Raw genomic sequence first — 6,000 nt, forward strand, 5'->3', positions numbered from 1 at the left:
TCGATCAAGAACAGAACATCAGCCGGGCGCGGTGGCTCACACCTGTGGCAAGTGGATCACAAGGTCAAGAGGTTGAGACTATCCTGGCCAACATGGTGAAACCCCATCTCTACTAAAAACACAAAAAAATTAGCTAGGCATGGTGGCAGGTGCCTGTAGTCTCAGTGACTCGGGAGGCTGAGGCAGGAGAATCACTTGAACCTGGGAGGCAGAGGTCGCAGTGAGCGGAGATCAAGCCACTGCACTCCAGCCTGGGCGACAGAGCAAGACTCCATCTCAAAAAAAAAAAAAGAACATCACCAGCCCCTAGAAGTCCCCCATTGTACCCTGCCCTGCTCTGCTACTCTCCACAAAGGGTTTTTTTTTTTTTTTAGAGATAGGGTCTTGCTCTGTCACCTAGGCTGGAGTGCAGTGGTGCAATCATGGCTTACTTCAGCCTCAACCTCCCGGGCTCAAGCGATCCTCCCACCTCAGCCCCCTAAGTAGCTGGGACTACAGGCACAAACGCCACCATGCCCAGCAAATTTTTGCATTTTTTTATAGGGACGGGTTTCACTATGTTGCCCAGGCTGGGTTGGAACTCCTGGCCTCAAGTAATCCTCATGCCTTAGCCTCCTAAAATGCTGGGATTATAAGTGTGAACCACTATGCCCAGCCCTTATCTTGATTTTAAACAGTCTAGAATCACTTTCTCTGCTATTTGAACATTATATAAATGAAAGCAAGCAGGATGTTTCCTTTATGTCTGGCTTCTTTCGTGTAACACCAAGTTTGTGTGGTGCATCCACATTTTTATAGGTTACACTTACTGTTCCTTGCCAATTTTTTGTTTGTTTTCAGACAGAGTCTTGCTCTGTCACCCAAGCTGGAGTACCATCTCGGCTCACTGCAACCTCCACCTCCCACGTTCAAGTGATTCTCCTACATCAGCCTCCCAAATAGCTGGGACCACAGGATCGCGCCACCATGCCTGGCTAATTTTTGTGTTTTTTGTAGAAACGGGGTTTCACCATGTTGGCCAGGCTGGTCTCGATCTCCTGACCTCAAGTGATCCTCCCGCCTTGGCCTCCCAAAGTGCTGGGATTACAGGCGTGAGCCACGGCATCCAGCCTGTTGCCATTTGGTGTAGCAAGGTTTCTCAACTGCTGTTGACATTTGGAGCTGAGTAATTTTTGTTCCTACACATTGTAGGTATTTAGCGGCATCCCAAGCCTCTACTCACAGCATGACAGTAATACTCCGCCCTCAGGTTCTGACAACTCAAAACATCGTTAGACGTTGCCAAATGTCCCCTGAGAAGCGATTAAGATCACCACCCAGGGGAGAATCAGTTGTCTTCCCTTTTGTGACTTACCACAGTTTATTTACCTAAACATTTTTTAGGCATCTGCGTTGTTTCCAATTTCTGACTGTGGTAAGCAGAGGTGCTGCGAACATTCTGGCCGGTTTCTGGATGAATGTGACAATGTATATTCTTTAAGTTTATACCTAGGAGTAGAAATGCTGATTCATATTGTGTGGGTGTTTGTTCAGCTTCCTGGATATTGCCACAGTTTTCCAAAGCGGTTGTACCATTTCACACTCTCTCCAGGAGCGTGGGAGTATAACTCGGTATTAACTTCTCACATGAGCTATTTGGATAGACGAAGAGTGCTATGGCATTTTGGGTTTCCTTTTTTTTTTTTTTTTTGAGATGGAGTCTCGCTCTGTTGCCCAGGCTGGAGTGCAGTGGTACGATCTTGGCTCACTGCAACCTCCGCCTCCTGGGTTCAAGCAACTCTCTGCCTCAGCCTCCCCAGTAGCTGGGATCACAAGCGCCCATCACCACGCCCAGCTAATTTTTGTATTTTTAGTGGAGATAGGGTTTCATCATGCCAAGCTGGGCTGGTGTGAACTCCTGACACATTGATCCATCCACCTTGGCATCCCAGCATCCACCATTCCATTTCCTCCATTTCTATTTCCTTAAGTCCGCCACTATTTATCCTTCCTTCCTCTTTATGCTTGTCCACCCCATTCATCCCTTTTCCTTCCTTCCCTCCCTACCCTCCCTTTCTTTCTCTTTTCCCCTTCCTTCCTTCCTTCCCTTCCCTTCCCTCCCTCCTTCCCTCCTTCCACCTTCCCTCCTTCCCTCCTTCCTTCCCTTCCTTCTTCCTTCTTCCTTCCTTCCTTCCCTCCCTCCCTCCCTCCCTCCCTCCCTCCTTCCTTCCTTCCTTCCTTCCTTCCTTCCTTCCTTCCTTCCTTCCTTCCTTCCTTCCCTCCCTCCCTTTCTCTTTTTCTTTTGTTTTGTTTTCTGACAGGGTTTCATTGCCAGGCTGGGTGCAGTGGCACAATCTCAGCTCACTGCAACCTCTGACTCCTGGGTTCAATTGATGCTCCTGCCTCAGCCTCCCAAGTAGCTGGGATTACAGGCACCTGCCACCAAGAGCAGCTAGGTTTTGTATTTTTAGTAGAGACAGGGTTTCACCATGTTGGCCAGGTGATGTGAACTCCTGACCTCAGGATCCACCATGCTTGGCTTGAGTCCAGAGATTACAGGCATGAGCCACTGTGCCCGGCCTCACTGTTTATGCAACCTCCTTCTCCCTTCCTCCCTCTCTCTCTCTCTCCTCTCTCACCATCCCTTTGGGCTGGAGTGCAGTGGTACAGTCATATCTCACTGCAGCCTTGACCTCCTGGACTCAAGTGATCTTCTTGCCTCAGTCTCTCGAGTTGATGGGACTACAGGCACCTGCCACTATGTCCAGCTAATTTTTTTTGTAGAGACAGGGGGTGTGGTATGTTGGCCAGGCTGGTCGCGAACTCCTGACCTCAGGGGATCCACCCGCCTTGGCTTGAGTCAAGGATTACAGGCATGAGCCACTGTGCCCGGCCTCCTTTTCATTTATCTCCTTTCTTCCTCCCTTCCTCCCTTCCTTTTTTTTTTTTTTGAGACAGAGTCTCACTCTGTCATCCAGGCTAGAGTGCAATGGCACAATCCTGGCTCACTGCAATCTCTGCCTCCTGAGTTCAAGGGATTCTCATGCCTCAGCCTCCAGAATAGCTGGACCACAGATGCGTGCCACCACACCTGGCTAATTTTTGTATTTTTAGTAGAGACAGTCATGTTGGCCAGGCTGTTTTCTAACTCCTGACCTCAAGTGATCTGCCTGCCTCAGCCTCCCAAAGTGCTGGGATGACAGGCATGAGCCACCATGCCCAGTCCCCCACGTATAACTTTTGACTCCCTCAAAACTTAACTACTAGACTGGGCTCGGTGGTTCACTCCTGTCATCCCAGCACTTTGGGAGGCTGAGGCAGGAGGATTGCTTGAATCCAGGAGTTCAATACCAGCCTGGACAACATAGCAAGACCCCATCTCTGAAAAAACTAAAAATTAGCTGGCCGTGGTAGTGCATACCTGTGGTTCCAGTTACTCAAAGGCCTGAGATGGGAAGATCACCTGAGCCCAGGAAGTTGAGGCTGCAGTCAGCCATGTTTACACCACTGCACTCCAGCCTAGGTGACAGGATAAGACCCCATCTCTAACGGGGAAAAAAAAAAAAAAGAGGCTGGGCGCAGTGGCTCACACCTGTAATCCCCAGCACTTTGGGAAGCCAAGACGGGCAGATCACCTGAAGCCAGGAGTTTGAGACCAGCCTGACCAACATGGAGAAACCCCATCTCTACTAAAAATACAAAATTAGCCGGGTGAGGTGGTGCATGCGTGTAATATCAGCTACTTGGGAGACTGAGGCAAGAGAATTGCTTGAGGCCGGGCGCAGCGGCTCAAGCCTGTAATCCCAACACTTTGGGAGGCCAAGACGGGCAGATCACAAGGTCAGGAGATCGAGACCATCCTGGCTAACACAGTGAAACCCCATCTCTACTTAAAAATACAAAAAACTAGCCGGGTGAGGTGGTGGGCGCCTGTAGTCCCAGTTACTCGGGAGGCTGAAGCAGGAGAATGGCATAAACCCGGGAGGCGGAGCTTGCAGTGAGCCGAGATCCGGCCACTGCACTCCAGCCTGGGCGACACAGCGAGACTCCGTCTCAAAAAAAAAAAAAAAAAAAAGAGAGAATTGCTTGAACCCAGGAGGTAGAGGTTGCAGTGAGCCAAGATTGTACCATTGCACTCCAACCTGGGCAGCAAGAGCGAAACTCCTCCTCAAAAAAAAAAAAAAAGAAAGAAAAAGAAAGAAAAGAAAAGAAAGAAAGAAACTATCAGAATGTCCATCAATGAGGGAGTAGAGAAATGAAAGGAGAATGAAATGTAATGGTAAGGTAATGGAATATTATACAGGAGTGAAAAGGAATAAGTAACTCTCTCTGTCTCTGTGTCTCTCTAACTTTCTCTTTCTTGCCCTTGCTCTCACTCTCACTCTCTCCAGCTCTACTCTATGTCAACATAAATGTATCTTAACGTGGTACTGTTTTTTTTTTTTTTTTTTTGAGACGGAGTCTCGTTCTGTCACCCAGGCTGGAGTGCAGTGGTGCAATCTCGGCTCACTGCAAGCTCCACCTCCCAGTTCACGCCATTCTCCTGCCTCAGTCTCCCAAGTAGCTGAGACTACAGGCGCCCCCCACCATGCCTGGCTAATTTTTAAAATATTTTTAGTAGAGACGGGGTTTCACTGTGTTAGCCAGGATGGTCTCGATCTCCTGACCTCGTGATCCGTCCGCCCTGGCCTCCCAAAGTGCTGGGATTACAGGCGTGAGCCACTGTGCCCATCCCAACGTGGTGCTGTTTCAAAAAGAAATTAAAGTTGTGCAATGTTAGTTTAGTGTGATACTGTTTATATAAATTTGAAACATAATAGCACTCTGGGCTGCTTATGGATACAATTCTGCTTATAAACAGATACAGATTAAAGAACTAATGGCCTTTCTTTTTTTTTTCCTGGGTACTTGTAGGTTTCAAATGTGTCTCCCTGCAGTGGCCAAAGAGAGCAGGTCACTATAGGTCAGTGGCCAGGGAAGTCCAGGGGCCAGAGTGGGATGTGACTGAATGATCAGTATAGCCAAGGGATCAGTGTGACTGAGGTAGCCAGAAAGACCATATAAAAGATAGACTTTTTATTTTTCTTTTGAGACAGGGTCCAACTCTGTTGCCCAGGCTGGAGTGTAGTGGCATGATCATAGCTCACTGCAGCCTCAACTTCCCAGGTTCAAGCCAACCTCCCACCTCAGCCTTCTGAGTAGCTGGGACTATAGATGTGCACCACCATACCTGGCTAATTTTTCTTTTCTTCCTTTTTAGAGACAGGTTCCTGCTATGTTGCCCAGGCTGCAGGCTGGTCTTGAACTTCTGGGCTCCTAAAGTGTTGAGATTATAGTTGTGAGCCTCCCAAAGTGTTGGGATTACAGGCATGAGCCATTGTGGCTGGTGGAAGGTAGCTTTTACTTTTCTTATTTTTTTCTTTCTTTTCTTTCTTTCTTTCTTTTTTTTTTTTTTTTGCCAGAGTCTCACTTTGTAGCCAAGGATAGAGTGCCATGGCGTGAGCTCAGCTTACTGCAACCTCCGCCTCCCAGGTTCAAGTGATTCTTTTGGCTCAGCCTCCTAAGTAGCTGGAATTACAGGCAGGGGCCACCACACCTAGCTAATTTTTGAATTTTTAGTAGAGATGGGGTTTCACCATGTTGGCCAGGCTGGTCTCGAACTCCTGACCTCAGGTGATCCTCTTGCCTCATCTTCCCGAAGGGCTGGGATTATAGGCTGAGCCACTGCCCAGGGCTGGAAGGTAGCCACCATTTGTCCTTGGGCCTCATGAACAAGGTGTGCTCTACAACAAAAAGTGCAGGTGGGATGTGGATTCTGGAAATCATATGTAGGATCTGCGACCTCGAGCGTGGTTCTGAGTATCTGTAGCTTGCAGCAGGTCTAGACATGCCAACCCTTGATTCAGAGCACAAAGGTCGTCAGGGTCTTATGGGCCAGCTGAGGACAGCCAGGGGTCAGGTAACGGGATTTTCTTTTTCTGCATTAAATCATTTTTTTTTTTTGGCTGGATGCAGCAGCTG

This window comes from Papio anubis, chromosome 20, assembly GCF_008728515.1.
Source record: "Papio anubis isolate 15944 chromosome 20, Panubis1.0, whole genome shotgun sequence".
NCBI lineage: Eukaryota > Metazoa > Chordata > Mammalia > Primates > Cercopithecidae > Papio > Papio anubis.